Source organism: Sinocyclocheilus rhinocerous, unplaced genomic scaffold, assembly GCF_001515625.1.
Source record: "Sinocyclocheilus rhinocerous isolate Xijiao unplaced genomic scaffold, SAMN03320098_v1.1 scaffold411, whole genome shotgun sequence".
In the NCBI taxonomy this organism is placed as follows: domain Eukaryota; kingdom Metazoa; phylum Chordata; class Actinopteri; order Cypriniformes; family Cyprinidae; genus Sinocyclocheilus; species Sinocyclocheilus rhinocerous.
The window spans coordinates 59732-79205 of NW_015640493.1; the positions used below are offsets into that span (position 1 = coordinate 59732).

The 19474-nt window shown below is 36.4% G+C and overlaps 1 long non-coding RNA gene and 1 pseudogene across 1 annotated transcript; both read right to left on the reverse strand.

Moving 5' to 3' along the window:
• The window catches only part of LOC107753264 (centrosomal protein of 131 kDa-like), a 21730-nt pseudogene extending 5078 nt beyond the window's left edge, over positions 1 to 16652 (reverse strand).
• An 857-nt stretch (positions 16653 to 17509) lies between these two features.
• On the reverse strand, positions 17510 to 19397 carry LOC107753239 (uncharacterized). The gene is made up of 3 exons (XR_001641446.1): positions 19260 to 19397; positions 18190 to 18378; positions 17510 to 17598 (listed from the first exon to the last, which is right to left on the reverse strand). It is a non-coding gene; the product is annotated as an uncharacterized LOC107753239 (long non-coding RNA).
• Between the last annotated feature and the right edge of the window lie 77 nt (positions 19398 to 19474).

The following is a 19474-nucleotide window of genomic DNA, read 5'->3' on the forward strand; positions in this document are numbered from 1 at the left end:
TGCCCAAAAACCCGCGTAATTTTCTAAATATTACTGTTATTGTGTCATGAAATAGTTTTAAGGGTTTTTCAGGCGAGAATGTAATTGTTTAAAACTAAAATCTGCGATTTATTTATAAAGATAGCGCCTATTTGAAAATTTGCTATGCTGATTTCGGAGCTCCAGGCGATCAGCGGGCGGTCAGTGCTCATGTATCTGCCGAGAGCAGCCTCAACTCGGCTAGTCCTTCCGACATTTGCCGCTGTCTCTGGTGTCTCTGTAGTGATTAAACATGAGATACAATTAGTTTTATATATAGGGTTGGCTATATTTAACAGGCAGAGAGCAGTTACCATGTTTGGTTAAGAAACAGCTTCACACAGTCTTTTCAACTACACAGTATTATTTCTGTCGTACAGTCATTCATATTATCCCAGAAATACTGGGATGGAAGTTTATAATTCCGTTATAAACATTGATGTCTATGGTAGCGCGAACTAAAATAGAGCAAATCCGCGTTTGAAAGTAACTGCCACATAACGTTTGTGTCGATTGCATTGTTTGCATTGCAAAAGTGACTTAAAAAATGTATAATTGAATGAATCATTTATTCAAGAGAATCGTTCAAAAACGCTGATTCATCCAGTAGGTTTAAGAGCGAGTTGTTGAATCATTGATTCGAACTACTTTTTCATAATTTTAATATTAAATTGGTGTATTAAATATATTATATTTTAAATACATATACACTACCAGTCAAATGAGTTTTAAGGGTTTTTCAGGCGAGAATGTAATTGTTTAAAACTAAAATCTGCGATTTATTTATAAAGATAGCGCCTATTTGAAAATTTGCTATGCTGATTTCGGAGCTCCAGGCGATCAGCGGGCGGTCAGTGCTCATGTATCTGCCGAGAGCAGCCTCAACTCGGCTAGTCCTTCCGACATTTGCCGCTGTCTCTGTCTGCTCTGTAGTGATTAAACATGAGATACAATTAGTTTTATATATAGGGTTGGCTATATTTAACAGGCAGAGAGCAGTTACCATGTTTGGTTAAGAAACAGCTTCACACAGTCTTTTCAACTACACAGTATTATTTCTGTCGTACAGTCATTCATATTATCCCAGAAATACTGGGATGGAAGTTTATAATTCCGTTATAAACATTGATGTCTATGGTAGCGCGAACTAAAATAGAGCAAATCCGCGTTTGAAAGTAACTGCCACATAACGTTTGTGTCGATTGCATTGTTTGCATTGCAAAAGTGACTTAAAAAATGTATAATTGAATGAATCATTTATTCAAGAGAATCGTTCAAAAACGCTGATTCATCCAGTAGGTTTAAGAGCGAGTTGTTGAATCAAAACCGCATAAACACATTTCATTACACCAAATACACAACAGGATGTTCTTTTTAGCAGCATCATATGACCCCTTTAAATATATTTAAATAGAAAGCAGTTATTTTAAATAGTAAAAATATTTTGCTGTATTTTGTATCAAATAAATGTAGGCTTGGTGAGCAGAAGAGAATTCTTTAAAAAACTAGAAAACAAAAAACTTTAAAAAACTAGATTAAGGGAGGGGAGGGGAGATGTGCAAGTGTTTTACCTGGTGTCGTCTCTCCTGCTCTTCTCTGCTCTTCTCCAGCTCTTCTCTCAGTGCTCTTGCTGCCAAAGAGCTGTTCTTTTCCAGCTGCTTCCTTAAGTCCTCCAGCTCGGCATGCTGCCTATATAACACACAAACACATTTCCATTTAGTTATAACTTAACTTTTATCTACTCTAGTTCCTCTCTTTTGGACACTCAAAAAAATTACTGGGTAAGCCTTTTTTTTTGTTAGTCTTGCTGTCCTTTAAAAACATCTAAATTCTTAAAACAAGACTTATGAAATTACTATTTTGACTTGTTTTATCTAATATTTCTCACATTTCTTACTCAACTGTCATTTCTTGTTTTAAGCATAAATCTGAGTAACTTTAGTTATGTTTGCCAAGAAAGAAAAGCGAAATCTTTTATCTTTTTTTGTTGTTGATATTTTTACTGAAACACTGGATAAAAAAATAAAATAAATCAACTTTCAATTATCACAACATGAAAACACATGGAAGTTTCTTTAATTATTTTAGAAGTTATTAATTATTATAAATTTATCAATTATTATTATTAGAATAATGATTAATTCCTGGCTAGAAAGATTGTTCAGTAATTTGACCTGGCTGCCAGCTGTGTGATTCGCTCTTTCTCCTCTGACACTTCTTTATACAGACGTCTCCTCTGCTGCTGCAGCGCGTTCTCCTCTTCCTGCAGCTGTTTCTCAAACCTGAGACACAAGCACACATTTATTTTCTCAGTTGTACATAGACTTTCAATGATTATGTGTTCTTATGATTCAATGCATGGGAAATTAGGACTTCATTTTTGTTTTATATACAAAACAAACTTACTGTATGCACTTAGACAAAATCCTTATTAACATAATACCCACAGTAAACACCCAGAGAAGCTCAGGTTTATTTAAGAGGTGCATTTGTATACATTTTCTACTGATCTTGGCAACAGTAATTGAAGACCGCCAAAGATTTGGGGGATTTTTTTTTTACCTTGTGTTTATGGCCTGAAATGATCTTTCAGCCACTATCTCGCCTTATTTTTGTGAATAGGATACAACTGTTCCATTAAAACATGTAATCGGCGCTCAATTTGGGAGTGTGTTTGTCCCATTATCTGTTTTGCATAAAGTGAAACAATGGAAAAAAGCCATGCAGAAGGTGTGTGCAAAATTTTTTTTTCCGCCCACACAAAACACAGACATACCTTCCCATCTGCTTCTCTTTCTGTCATACACACATAACCTAATAAACACACATACTCATGCTGATTTTATTATCCCCTATGAATAATCCACAAGTCTGACAGAAATCAGTTAGAGAGTTTCAGGACTGAATGGAGAAATTCATGGAATGTGGGAGGAAGAATATGCCTCCTCAATAAAGCCAAACACATTTAGGCTTACTTGATTACTTTGACTTTTATTCACTATCCACACAAATATTCAAGGAATAGTTGACAAAAAAAAAAAAAAAAAAGACAACGTCATTATTCACTCACACTCATGTTGTTTCAAAACCTTTATGCTGTTTTTTTGTCTTTTTTTTTTTGTGGAAAATAGTCAAAGCTTAATTTTTGAAAGATTTACATTTCAAATAAGTGCTGTTTTTCAAAATTGCTTTTCATCAAAGATTAGAATGATTTCTGAAAGATCATGTGACACTGAAGACTGGAGTAATGGCTTCTGAAAATCCAGTTTTGCCACCACAGAAATAAATTGCTTTTTTTTTTCCAACAGGAAATACACACTGTGTGTGTGTGTGTGTGTGTGTTTTCAAAAGCAGTATTTAGCTTTGAGATCATGTCTAGTCAGCTTCCTCTGTAGCACTTTTCCAGTCTCCCTTTCTTTTTTCAGAGTTTGAATGTGCTTGTGTGTTCTAACATCTGTGAACACATCGTCTTGGTTGCCCGTCTCTGTCACTGGTTTGATCTCTGATGAACAGGGGCCTGTTGCATAAACCGCTTAGACTAGACTTAAAGAGTTCGTCATCTAACTTGTTCTCTTTAAGACTGGTCATAACTTCTTAAAGTCAGTTATAAAAAGGGAGAATGGTCTCATTTGAATCCAAAAGGTAAGTCTGATTACCTCTTAGCTAACAACTAGTTGGTCAAACTAGTTCTTAAGACAGTCTTAACATAGTGGCTATGTTTATGCAACTGGTCCCAGATGTGTATTCTGTGAGCAGATGATTCTGTGCACTGGACACATCTGAGTATGTGAGGGTATGTTTACCTCTGCTTGGCCAGTTCTCTCTCTCTCTGGCACTGTTCATCTCTTTCACTCTCCAACTGCTGTCGTAATTCCTCGGTCTGCCTGACGTAACGTTGGGCAGCCCTCTCGTCTGCCTGAAGCAGCTCTGCCTCATGAAGAACTCGGAGTTTCTTCAGCTCCTGCTTGTGTTTGGTTATGAGCTTCTGAATCTCTGGCTCCAGGCCTGAGAGCATACAGGAGGAGACAGTTATGTAAACATTATTCAAAAATAACACAAATGTTTGCAATAGCATTGAAATAATCAGGGAAATTACAATGGAATTCAAAGAAGGAAAAGAATAAAACTACTATTCTCACTATTTGCTGATGTAATGTTTGAATTACAATGGCATGTTTCCCCAGTACACAAAGCAGCTCTGCGCTCATAAACGCTACTTTATCAGGTATTATCCACCTTTTTCCTGAACGCTGAAGTCGCACCCAACTCATACGGGAACAATGCTTTACATTTCCGGTCTCTGGTGTTTCTAGTCAAATTAACGTATTTTCCAAGTCGATAATATAACGTTAAACCTATGAAAATAGTTTTAAAAAGCATACATGGCGAGGTTTGCACCATTGAAAACAGATGAGCGCACATATCCTACATACAGCTCCTGATCGGGGTGAATTTCAGGGACTTTGTCCACAAAATGATAAAAGCACACATTATTTTATTATTTCACACACAGTATTTTAACCTAGGCGCTGCAAGCTATGCTCGTTTTCTCTTGTCAGCGTTTGACAGAATACAAGGCATACGCTGCTTGACACAAACAGATTTGCTGGTGCACAAAACTTTACAGGAATTGCTTAAGTTTATTGCTGTTACTGTGGCAGCCAACAACAGTACAGCTTAATCCTGCACACATTTTTATAGCTAGTTATATTGAAAAAGTTTCAGTTTAATTAAAGGGATAGTTCACCCAAAAATGAAAATGTGATGTTTATCTGCTTACCCCCAGGGCATCCAAGATGTAGGTGACTTTGTTTCTTCAGTAGAACACAAACAAAGATTTTTAACACAAACCATTGCAGTCTGTCAGTCTTATAATGGAGGTGAATGGGAATAATGCTTTGAGAATAAAAAAAAACATACACAAACAAAACCAAATTAAACCCTGCGGCCGCAAAGACTTATAAGTGCACTACCGCCACCTATCTCTCAAATGGACCATTGACACTCTATCTACAACAGGGGTGTCAAACTCATTTAAGGTTGAGGGCCGGATAGACGCCTCACGCGCCTGCTGTTGAGAACGCACTCAGGAGGACGCGCCGACAGCGGACATTGCGTGAATCAGAGGTAAAAAAACGATATAAATACTGTTCAGTTTCTTGCACAGACCGATCGTTTTGTGTCTTTACACATCAATGTATCGTCACGAGCCACAGGGTTTAATTTGGTTTTGTTTGTGTATGTTTTTTTTTACTCTCAAAGCCGTGATTCTTATTCATCTCCATTATAAGACTGACAGACTGCAACGGTTTGTGTTAAAAATCTTCGTTTGTGTTCTACTGACGAAACAAAGTCACTTACATCTTGGATGCCCTGGGGGTAGGCAGATAAACATCAAATTTTCATTTTTGGGTGAACTATCCCTTTAAATTAGCCGATCTTTTTACCCAATCTTAACATGGATTTCTATGGAAACCAGAACAACAGCATCCAAATGGAAGTTAGAATCCATCATGCTGGTGCTCATCGATTAAAAAGGTGGATAGGTAAGATGAAATGAAAATGTAAGACTTAAGACTTTAAGGAACTGCGGGAACCCTGTTATTAAGATATATTTTCAGGGCAGTGATACATTTTGGTAGCCCAACTGGAAGACACAATAGCCCCGGGACGTCAGACTAGTGATTTTGCAAGCCCTAAATGGGATTCAAAATTCCCATCCCATTCCCTAGGATCATATTTTTCATTTAAAATCAAAACTTAAATAGCTGACGTAAACATTTAATTTGTAATTAAAAATGGTATTAAATTGGCAAAATATTAAAAATAGAATTTGCACTGGTTGTCTCAGATGTTTTATTGGTGTTGTGTCCTAAAATAAAATATAAAATAAAATATAATATAAATATATAAATAAATAACGGCTTCGATTGGAAGATGTTAAAAAAAAAAGAAAAAAAGGTGTGATTATAGTAGCTCACCAAAAGCCTGTATCTTCTGTTTGTAAACAAGGTTACACAGTTTAACAAAGGCACTTGAAGAACGTGATTAATTTTTTCCCAGGTGTGGCATCTATAATCCATTTTATTCTTTTCTTAATGCCACAGATAAAAATCATAAATGTGTGACATAAGCAGGCAGGCTGGGCTGTAATGGATATTGCTGAAAGGTGCGGTGATCTGATTCCAGTCAGAGAGCTGTAGTAGCACTGGTGTGAACAGATGCTTGTTGTTGAACTCTGCTGACCTTTTACAGTGATCTCCTTGATCTTTTTGGTCTTCTCATCAATCCATTTCTCCCGGCGGAACTTTTCCGTGGCACTCATTAACTCTTTCAGCTTCTTAATGTCCTGTGGAGAAAGAGAGAGATGGAAGGAGGGTTAAACAGAAAGAGAAAACATCAGTCATGGCAGGACACTATGGCTACTGGGTAACTGTAAAGAAATAAATTACATAAAAGTGGAAATTCTGTTGTCATTTACTCAAAATCATTTGATTCCAAACTTAAAATTTTTGTTTTACTGGAGCACAGAAGAAGAAAATCACGTTCATTGTCTAATTACAATGAATGGGGTCTGACATTTTCTAGTGTTAAAAAGATGCAAAAACACCACGAATGTATCATAAAACTAAGTCCAAAGTCATAGGATACCTCTGAGTGTAATACTCAAACATTTGAACTTTATTGAGAGAAGTAGTGATCATGTCTGATTTGTTAGCGAGTCGTTCAGATGGGCTTTGTGAACTGGATCAATTGATTCAATCGAAAGATCCAACACAAAGAATGAGTTGCACGTCACTACATCTCTCATTGACGATTTTTTGTGTATTACAACTAAAGTTTAACTTTATTATCAAAGTTTCAAATCTAAAAGTATTGATTTTTGGCCTTTCTTAGTAAAGAGTTGCATTTCTGCACTAAAGCAATCATTTTATTTAAAAAGCATGATGAATAATAAATGAATGGAATATAAGAATAAAAGTATTACACTGCAGTAATTAATTCAGGCAGAACTGTTCAATGTACAGATATTCAAACTTTATTCAGTACATAATTCAATCTTTTTTTTCTGTTTGGCTATTTTTGTATTTTGTTTCCATCTTAAATGTGCAACAAATTAAAGTAACACGCGGTTAACTCCTTCCTATGTACAACAGGAACACCAAAATACACTGATGAAATGTTCATTATTTAAAATGTAACTGAAAATAATGATATCACACATCATTCGCACAAACACAAGCTGTGAAATTGGGAAAAAGAAGCAAGGTCTCGAGATCAGCAGTTTGACCAGCTTGGAAATACGTTTGAAATACTCTTGTTATTACAGTAAGTCATCAACAGCCAGTTGGATGCTTCCTTGAGGTTAAAAAAAAGCATGCAAGGTTAATGGCTCCAAGCAAAATGAAAAGTCTGCAAGTCTGTGTTAGATACGAGTTGAATAAAAGAATGGAAAATGACAGAACAAGGGAGTGATGAGGGGTTAGGTTAGAAAAACAAGAGTTACCTCACACATGGGACCCAGAATTTGCCAAACCTACAGGTAGATGGAAGGAAAGATAAAGAGAGAAACACACAACAAATGCAGAATAGAGAAACAGTTAGCAGTGGCTAAGCAACACGGCAAGCGAACATGCATTTGATGTTGTGCACAAGTTCATGCGCACATACTCAAGATTATGTGCAGAGATACAGCTACTGACAGCAGCAGAGAGAACCACAAACCAGTGAAAACAATAGCTGTTGAAACCAACACAGGGCACTGATCTGCTACATAGTCTATAATACACTTCAGTAGACATTTAAAGCTCGATAGCCCCCTTGTGGCCAAAGCTGATGCAAAAACTTTGCTCAGAGGCACCCAGTGTTAATTTCGTTGACGAGTAATTTTCGTCAACAACATTTTTTTCACCGATGACAACGAGACGATAACGAACAAACTCTTTTTGAATGACAAAAACTATGACGTAAATCTATTGACATTTTCATCTACTAATAAAAATGAGATGAAAATGTTAGGGAGGGACGATTTGGGAAGAGATTCATTCAGAACGAATCTGCTGCGTGGTTCGGAGGTTAGATGAACCGGCGGGACATAAGCTAACATACACTTGCTGCACGTCACATAAAACGTTAAAAAATTTTAATATGTGGGAGTAAGAGAAGAACAGACATATGGATAAATCTGACGACGCAAGAGAGAACTCAATTCGGTCCGGTTTTCTGAGCGCAGACACTGAAGCATACACACATAAAGCGTGTCTCACAGCGCGCGAGTACTCTTTCACGTCGCATGAACCAAGAATTACACACAAAATGATGTCGAATTGTCCGTTTTGATGAGTATTCACGTAAACACAGTTGATTACGTCTTAAGTGAACGTAAACAATCACACACTGCTCTTGACTGAAAAACTTTAGTAGCCCTAAAGATTAATCTATATTTATAGAAATAAATATGTCTGCTTGAAAGAATGAAGAATATGGTAAACAAGTTGCTATAAAGAATCCATAACTAGCCTATATAACCGTTGGTATTTCATTAAAAAGAAGACCATGTTCGTGTTCTTTATGAGAAGTGGTTTTATTTAATTTTAACACAAAGGAATGTTGTGTCACCGCAGTTAAATCGGTGTCTATCATGATAAAACCTTAATATCAAACCTATATAATGAGTTTGGAAATTTTAGAGAAATGCTTAATAAATGCACTGTAACTAAACCCATTAGATTTTAGCCAACTAAATTTACTGTAGATTTAGTCGACTAAAATCTTATGATATTTAGTCAAAAACTAGACTAAAACGAAAAACAATTCAGATGACTAAAATATGACTAAAACTAAAGGGAATTTTAGTCAAAAGACTATGACTAAAACTAAATCAAAATTTGCTGTCAAAATTAACACTGGGCACCTCATCAATCATATCAGTACACCAACTTTTCAAAACATGAATCTCACCATCTCATGTTGCTCCTGCATCTGAGCGATCTTCTTAGTGTATTTCTGATCCACCTGCTTGAGTTCTCCCACTACTTCCTCACAGCGTTCGCTCAGGGCCTTTTTATCGTCAATCAGCTGAGTGAGAAAGAGAGACACATTAAATCATGTACAACCTCATCTACTAGTTAGACATACACTGCCATTCAAAAGTTTGGGATTAGTAAGATTTGTAATGTATTTTTAAAGATGTTTCTTATGCTCATCAAGGCTGCATTTATTTGATCAAAAATACAGAAAAACTGTAATATTGTGAAATATTATTGCAATTTAATATAATGTTTTTCTAATTTAATACATTTTAAATTATAATTTATTTCTGTGATACAAAGCTGAAATTTTCATCAGCCATCACTCCAGCCATTTCTCCAGTCTTCAGTGTCACATGATCCTTCAGAAATCATTCTAATATGCTGATTTATTATCAATGTTGAAAACAGTTGTGCTGCTTTTATATAGGCTTTTATATATATTTTATATGCTTTATATATACACACACACACACATATATACATATATATATACATATATATACATACACACATACACACACACACACACATACACACTACCATTCAAAAGTTTGGGGGTGGGTAAGATATTTAAAATGTGAAATATTATTACAATCTAAAATGACTTTTTCTATTTTACTATATTTCAAAATATAATTTATTCCTTTGATGGAAAAGCTGAATTTTCAGCAGCAATTATTTTAGTAGAATTTTAGAAATCATTCGAATATTCTCCAGAAACTAAATCTATTTAATAATATATCGATTTATAAAATATTTGTATAAACATGACTTATAAAATAAATGTATAAACATTTATATATAATTGTACATGTTTTATATTCAATTAAAATGTTTACAGTATTCCATTTCTGCAAAAATATAATGTGTAAATGAAGCCTATATTTTTAAAACAGGTTTTTGCATTATGACATTATTTATCATGGCAATTAAGCATCTCTTGCATCCAGTTTTTACTTCAATGCGTCCAATGTAATTGTATTTGAAGTGTGTTGAGATTAATACCTGGTCTATAAACGTCAAGTGTCTCTGTATCGTAGCTTCATACTGCTGTTTCTGTAACTGGAACGTATGATTGAGCTCTTTCTCAGTCTCCTTCACATGCCGGATAGTCAGCTCCCTCTGCTGGGCCTACAGAAACACATTCACCTTTATATTAGTCTTGGACAGCACAATTCATGGATCATCTGTTGCATATTGCACATACAGGTGCATCTCAATAAATTAGAATGTCGTGGAAAAGTTCATTTATTTCAGTAATTCAACTCAAATTGTGAAACTCGTGTATTAAATAAATTCAATGCACACAGACTAGTTTAAGTCTTTGGTTCTTTTAATTGTGATAATTTTGGCTCACATTTAACAAAAACCCACCAACTCACTATCTCAACAAATTAGAATACTCCATAAGACCAATAAAAAAAAACATTTTTAATGAATTGTTGGCCTTCTGGAAAGTATGAAAAGAACCAAAGACTTAAACTACTTCAGTCTGTGTGCATTGAATTCATTTAATACACAAGTTTCACAATTTGAGTTGAATTACTGAAATAAATGAACTTTTCCACGACATTCTAATTTATTGAGATGCACCTGTACACGTATGTAACATCATTGGAGGTTGAAGGTATAGAGCGCACTGAACCATACTGATGATAATATATGCAAATGTGTGGATGTTTGTTTTACCAGTGCTGTCTGTAGCATATTGACTGTGCGTTTTTTCTCATCCAGCTCCAGTTTGAGTTTCATCATAGAGCTGGTGACCTCAGCAGCTGTGGCTGAGGCTTGCTCCACAACTGCTAGATCTTCCTCGGACAACACCACCTACAGTCACATACACATGAATATAAAATTCATTGCTGATACAGCATAAAAACTGAGCTTCATATGCTCAGTTCATATATGCTTACCTCTCTATGGGATCCAGAGGTGACTGAGCGTGGTCTCTCCTGCTCTGACTTCTCCATCTCATCCAGGAAGCTCATAATGCTCTGCAGTTTGGCTTCTGAAAGCAGAGCGCCCCCATCTGGTAGGGCTGGGGTCTGACTCAGCTGCCTGTGCCGTTCCACATTATCCGTTGTCAGGGAGTTGGAGTCTTCATCCTGAAAAAAAAATCCATGTGGAGGTTAGCCAACCATAAAAAAGGTCACTACCATTCAAAAGTTTGGGTCAAAAGAGATTAGTTTTATTCAGCAAGGATACATTCATTCATCCTAATAGAAAATGTATCACGGTTTCCACAAAAATATAAAGCAGCACAACTGTTTTCAACTTTGAAAATAATCAGAAATGTTTCTTGTGCACCAAATCAGCATGTGTCAGATCATGTGACACTGCAGACTGGAGTAATGACTGCTGAAAATTCAGTGCTGCCATCACAGGAATAAATTACATGTTAAAACTAGACTAGAAAACAGTTATTTTAAATTGTAATAATATTTTATAATATTAGTTTATACTGTATTTTTGGTCAAATAAATGCAGCCTTGGTGAGCATAAGAAATGGTAGTGTATATATAGAACTGTATATACTAAGATAAGTCAACTCACCTCATCAATCCACGCATACTTGTCCTTCCTGTAGCTCTTGGGCTCTGACAGTCTCTCTGGCTCCTCTTCTAAGAGCTTCAGTGTGTCCAGCAAGTCATTTAGAGTGGTTTTTGACTGTGCCCTGCTCGATGACGCCCCCTGCCGCTGGTCCTCCATGCTCACAGACCTCTGGAGGATCTCCTGAGGGAATGAAGTGATGTGATGAGCAAAAGTGTTCATTTTATCTTCACAGCTGATGGAATCATGTTGCGAGAGGATACCTGAGAACACTGAGATCCTCTGCATACAGAACCAGGTGATGCAGCCCTCAGATTTGTCACATCATCCGGATCAGGCACCACATTCACATTAGAATCTGAAGAATAAATGACAAACCGTGTTACTACTTAAGATTGATTTTCTATGACTGAAGAGAAAAATGTTTTCATGATATTCACCTACAAAGTATTAAAAAATGACAATTAGGTACAGGAAATTTAGTTTGATCAGACTGAGAGTAGTATGCACCTGTGTTCTTTGCCTTGAAGTCAGTGGAAGAAGTGGGTGAACTCTTGGTGAGTTTTTTACACCCCACTTTCCCTGCATGTCTTAGTGCCTCTACCTCCTCCTCTGCTATCTGTTGTACCTCTGCAGCACGTTGGGCTCTTTTCTGCTGAAGCTCCTGTTTTGGATGCACAAATAAATACACCAATAAGTCAGAAAACAATGTCTTAGCCAACACAAACTGAAAAAGCAGTGCAAACTACACTATCGTTCAAAAGTTTGGTGTTAGTAAGACTTTTGTAATGCTTTCAAAAGCTCTCTTACGGTACATTCACACGGGGCGTCGGCGCCAACCGTTGACGGAGGGCGTATCTGAAGCTTGGCGCCGACGCGATCGTCATAGTGACAACAGCCAATTACATTGGACCGCAACTGGTTAGCGTCTGATTTAGGCTATTTGCATAAGGCGATCTGATTGGCTGACGCCTCCGTTGGCGCTTGAAAAGTTGAGAAATTTTCAACTTTTGCCGTGAGCAACGATTTGATGCTGACGGACCCACAATTCAGTTCGGCAACGCATGACGTCACCCATTCAAAGTAAATGAAAAGTGTTAACGCTGACACCCCGTGTGAATGTACCGTTATGCTCACCAAGACTGCATTAATTTGATAAAAAACAGTAATATTGTGAAATATTACTACAAACAATCTCTTTTCTATTTGAATATATTTTAAAATAGAATTTTTTTCCTTTGAAATCATTCTAATATTTTGATTGGTGTTCACAACATTATTCAAAATTAGTATAGATGTTGAAAACAGTTGTGCTGATTAATATATTTTTGAATCTTTTTTTTTTTTCAGGATTCTTCGAGGAATAGAAACTGAAATTTTTGTAACATTATAAATGTCCTTACAGTCATTTTTTATCAATTTAATGCATCCTTGCTGAATAAAAGTACTAACTTCCTTAAAAACGTAATATATTACTTACCCCAAACTTTTTAACCGTAATTAGTTCTGCATATAATTTCTGAAGACTGCTGTACCTGTATGGCGGTAAGGCGAGCCAGACGAGCTTTCTCCTCCCTGATGCGCTTTCGATCATCTTCTTTCTTCTTCAGTGATTCAGCGGTTTTCTCCTCCTCTGCTCTCTGCTCTCTCTCCTATATAAAATACGTCAAAATACCCGTAAGAATGGGAGCGATACCTTTGAATTAGGCTAGATACCATAAACAGGGTTCCCACTCTTTCATGAACACCAGATTCAAGGACTTTCAAGGACTTTTTAAAGCACCATTTATTTTATATCAAGCACCTATCAAATTCACACCACAGCATATGTAGTGTCACGAAAGACCTTACATTACTTAACATTTCACTACTTACACTTCACTCAGGACTCTAGGCTGCGCATCAACACACACGTTTTAGTTTTTTTCGCGCTCCCCCAGCTCCACCCCCAATCATTAGTGCCGCTTGTTCTGTCTTTGACAGAACATATAGGACAATTTTTTAAATGGCGCCATAAACAAAATGTATTTCAAATTAAATTCAAGCACTTTCAAGGACCTATGTTTGTTTTCAAGTACTTTCCAGGCCTTGAATCCACATGTCTGAAATTCAAGTACTTTCAAGAAGCGTGGGAACCCTGCATAAAGCTTAACCATTCGTTTAAACAATATCCACTACAGGTTTATAGCCTCTGCTGGTAGATACTGTAACTACATCACCTGGAAGCAAAAATAATCTAAATTGCAGGGCATTTAAAAGTAGTCATGTATTCTGATTAAATACATTTTTTTAATTCAAATATTAATATATTATGTGTTATGATTAAACATTAATGTAAGTCAAGGTTTTATAGACCTCCTTGGATTACCTTCTTTTTGGATATGAGGAGGTGTTTGATTGTATTCACATTGGCTCTCTTTCTGTTGGCATGGCGACGATACCAACGCTGGATGGTAATAGCAGCATGGTTCACCTGCTGAATATACCTGTAAACAGTTTGAAATGTCTCAAAGGTCAATCAAACATTGCACGGAGATGATCACAGCTAGGGTGTAAACAACTGAGGGCTGGAAAACACTGCTGACCTTTCGGCCTCCTCCTCGGTCACTTCTCGTCTGCGTGGCTGACCTGGGCTTCGGGGGCTATGGGGGGCATTGTTGTTGGAGCTTGATGACGCAGAGGAGAAGTTCTTCTGAGACTTAGTAAGAGAACAGCTCACATCCACAGTCACATCATCATTTACGGTGGCTTTGATTATGTTACTGTTAAAACAGAGAGAGGGTAAATCACTGTAAATGTGTAGGCCTAGACACAGCACACTCAAGCAAAATAGAGCCTTATTTAGAGGACTCGTGTCTAAGATTAGCTCACACAGATGTGCAATCATTCAAAGTCATAATGAACCTACTTGAAGGAGGGTTTCTGATTGGAGCTCTTGGGAGTGAGGGGTTTCTCTGAGTGGTTATTATGAAGGATGGTGGTCACGGAGTTACCCACAGCTGCTTTATTGCTCCTGAAAGTCAACACAAAGACATTCTACATATTCAAATTCATTTTTACATACCATAATCTAAAATATATATGCAGTCTTTTTGAATGAAGCATCTTATGTTCACCAAGGCTGAATTTATTTGCTCAAAAATACAGTAATATTGTGCAATATTATTACAATTTAAAATAACTGTTTTCTGTTTTTAATATATTTTAATATATATTGTTTTCAACAGATGTGCTGCTTAATATTTTTGTGGAAACTATGATATATTTTTCAGGATTTTTTGATTAATGGATAGTCTAAACAGTATTTGTTTGAAATGGAAATCTTTTATAACATAAATGTCTTTTACGGTCACTTTTGATCACTTTATTGCATTCTAGCTGAATGAAAATATTAATTTAAAAAATCTTACTGACCTTACTTACAAACTTTTAAACAGAAGAAACTCACAATTTAGAAACAATTTCAAGAATTCAAGCATGAACTTTTAGTTGAAAGGATTCATAAAATCACGAGACATAAATTTAGTCAAGGGTCTCTAAAAATTTGACTAGTGCTATATTTTAAAAGCCATAAAATTGAAAGGAATCTAGCTCTCTTCTCCCTATTGGCATACTAATGCTTTGATTGACAAGCACAAAAAAAGGCGTAATAGTGAATCTGTTGCCTGTGACACTGTTGTCATGGCAACAAGAGAGTTTGAAAGCTACCCATTTGTACACAGTAGTGTCTAAACCGTAGGAGAAAACGGCTTCCCACCTGTTGTTGGCAGTGAAGTTGGCAGCCAGAGAGACGCCAGCTTCCCTCTTCTGTATATATATATACTAAGTATATTTGTGAATATATATAGTATGTATAGTAACTTTATAAAATGTAATTTTTGATCAATTTAATGCATCCTTGCTAAATAAAAGTATTAATTTATTTAAAAAAAAAATCAATCATACTCACCCCATACTTTTGAATGGACTTGGAAAAAATATATAGTGTCCATTGCACAGCTAGTACAGGACGAGTTACATGCTATAAATAAATACTTGTGGGATGCTTGTTCAAATGCATTTTAGAAATATTAGGAATACCTAGTCTGCGTTTCCCTTCTTTAAAACAAAAATAGAGGCAAATCCAGTGCATGACCTGAGATCTATCTCCAGTAAAAACAACCAGACTATTTTTTAGGCTAAACGTATCATATGAGCATATCAAAAAAAAAGTTTCCTTTTCGGAGGTGACAACAGCTGCACTGGGCTCACAGCAGAGGAATACTTCAGCGGAGGCTGATTTTAAAGGGACAGATGTCCATAGGCATATGGCAATCGCATCCCTCCGCATTTAAATTGCATAAAATGTTTAACATGATGCTCACCCCTATGTCTGACCTACCGGCATCTGTGCTAGCAACTTCAGTATGTATATGTGAGTGTTTTTGGGGGTGTAAGGGGCGCCTAGCGTCAGCTGGTCCAATGAAAAGCAATTCACGGAACTACATTCCTCCACGTTTCCTCTTTTTTAGCAATTCAGAAGGGAAGAGAGGTCACGGAATGACAGTTATTAAGCACCAGAGGGAAGGGGGGAGGGGTATTAGGTTGTTCCTTCATTTAAACCCCCTTGTGGCATCCCAGGATGCAGTGGGACGGGAGGGCAGGACTGGCAGCTGCCGGACAAAAGAATTTCAGAATGCACACTTCTCCTTTCACTGCGTCCTCATTCGAGCGAAACCAGAGAACCCAGCCCCCTCTTGCTTGGCTTGTGCTGCAGCCGCCAGGCTACAATAGCTATTGTCTGGAAAAACCCAAAATCATTCAACCCCCAACTGTTGCTGCTTTAAAGGTAAAAACCCTCAACTTCTACATTTAGGAGGTGATCAACCAGACCATACCACAGCTTGTGTGAAGTGAGTGCATGCAGGCATGTGCACTAGACATGTACGTGCACAAACATGCCATCATTACTTTTAAAAAGTCATATATGTTGAATAAGTTGTCAGCTAACCTCTCACTCACATCCCTTGGGGATAGTTCATTCTCAAAGTCTGAATAGGACAGCTGGCACATGTTGATGAGTGAATCTCATATTCATTGAAAAACATATTCATTTCATCCCAAAATCAAAAGAAAGAAATTATAATTATTTATAACATTTTACATAAAGACCATTTTAGGACCAAGATTTACAAAGGACCATTTAGGACAGAGATTTGATTTGAATTGATTTTTGCAATGGGACAATATTTTCATTATAATTAAACAGATTTTAATCTCAAATTCTCATTACTGTGTTGGGGGGAAAAAAACTCTTTATTATTGCCATAATACAAAAATATATAGTACAGTACAAAAATATATAGTATTTATTGTACCTCATTTTATTTTTGAGCTTTTTCCCTATTAAGATTCTTACCAGTACAATACAGTATTTTTAAAACTGTATTATGGTAAATAAATATTGTAATACAATGCTTTTTATAATGAATATCAGCATAAACTACAGAAAGTACATCATACCATATCATACAAATATCATACAATTTAATATATAATTATTATTAAATATTATTCTCTAAACATTAAATGTTATATAAATATAATATAAAAATGTTTTTAAAATTTACGGTAAAGAGAACTGAGAAGAAAATTTATTTAATTATTATGAAAATAAATGTCACAAAAGATCCTAAACATATCCTAGAACAGGCTTAATTTGATCAAAACAATCTGATAAAATGTTATTATATTTATTTTTGATTTTTTTTTGGTCACCTGGATGTGTTCTTCACAAGTTTTGTACAAGATTCAAGATACAAGTTGCAAGATTCACCAGCATCAGCACCAGAAGAGACAAACTTTCAAGACAGCTATCAAAACTTTCAAAATGGCATGCAAAGAAATGACAGATGGATCTGTACCTGCGGCTTGTGTTGGCCTGCTGGTTCACCTGTGTGGTGCTGTTGGACCGTCGCAGATTCTTAATTGCTCGTGAGCCTCCCAATCCAGCATCAGTCTGCCAACAACAGAAAGCGCAAAACAGTTATAATACTAGGCCTTCTGAAGACTAAACACAGGTTTGAAATGGAGCAACTCTCACTTGCAGTTATGACATTTGGTTAAGAGATAACCAATGCTATTTGATGTTACTGGTGTCCAAACTGCACAATAAATGGCATATTTTATTGATTTCTGTCTGTTCTTAAACCAAGTTATTGTATGGCTTCAGACAACTTGAAATGTAATGCTTCAAAAACTACATTGTTTTGTGTTCCACAAAAAATAATGACAGAATTTTATTTTCTTTAAACAAAGAAAGAATGGAGTTAGTATAATGAGAGTGAAATATCCTGATTTGCATTTGTCTAAATCTTAATAAAGCAGTCTCAAAAGGCAAAGACAACATCATGCATTTCAGAAAAGCTGCCTTTATGACAAATGCAAGTCTCCAAGTGAAGATGGTGGTATAGACAGTCCAATTTTATGCTTTCATTTGCATGGTTATCGCATTAATAACCTGCTTGTAGGACCATCACTCAATGACTTTATACAAGGTACACTTACTACCATCTTCTTGATAATTACACAATCTTCTAGCCAGACTCACCAAAGTGTTTCGCTTCCCCCGGCCATCACTGGCCACAGACACAGATATGGATCGAGAGAAGTGTTTTCCAGGTGAAGCGCTGCTGGGTCTGCGGCCCACTGTGAGCAGAGAGCCAGTCAGGCTAAGGTCCAGAACATCTCCAGCTGCCCCTGTCTGGATGGATGCGGATGGACTGCGAGTTGTATGCATCTTAAAATTATGGACAAAGAAGAGGATTCAGTCATAAAAACTGACAAATGCACAAGATGCAACCAACATGTGATGCTGGATAAAGTCAGGATTCCCACAACTTTTGACCAATGAATTTCCGTGATTTTTCCAATTTCTAGATATTACTAAATAAGTATTTAAATTTAAAAAAATTGTATATACATTATATCTACACTGATTAAATATTTTACAGCTGAGCATAACTAGAAACATTTATATTCACTATACACATTTCCATCACTTTCCCAGCCCTGGAAATCTCAATGTTCCATTACATTTCCATTATATTTCCAGGTTTTCCATGACCGACTGATCCTACGGATCAGAAGCAGGTGGAAAACATTAAATAATAGCAGGTCAGTATTTCATGTCAACAAAAATACTGTAAAAGTTGCTGCTGAACGGCACAAATAAAGGCATCCACGGGTGTGCTTCTATGGTAACAGATTCAAAGCATCCACACTTTCCATCATATATCAAATTTCCAAACACCTAAATAGTTTACGATATTCTTTATGTATACTGAAAATAATCTATATATAAAAGAAGATATACAAAAGTCTAGGTCTTTCTATCATGATAATCTACAGTTCAAACACACAAAAACAAAGACATTTAACACCAAAGGCCTCCTCCGGTATCGGCACAAACCTGATGAAGGTCAATACGCAATACACTGCCTTTGAGAAATATGCAAACATATATATACATATATGTTTAACTGAATAGTTACTGTATACTACCACAGGATTGCACTGGTTCAGCTATGGCGAAACTGTCTTTCTTGCAGCACTTCTTGCTGGCTTCACATGTTAAACACGATGAATACAGCAGGATTAAACTGTCAATCCATTGCTTACCTTCTCTAAATTGTCCACATCAGATGAAGAAACTGTCTTTATTCAAATAAGAGTGTCGTTATTCCCGTTCGGAGCGTAAAACAGTGATTTCTCATCTGTCTCCAACTCCACAGCGCAACATCTTCTCATTGGAAACCAGAAAACATACAGGAACTCCGCCCATTGAGAGTTTTGATTGGTGGAGCGCGGAGCGTTCTAGTGATCTGATTGGCTGT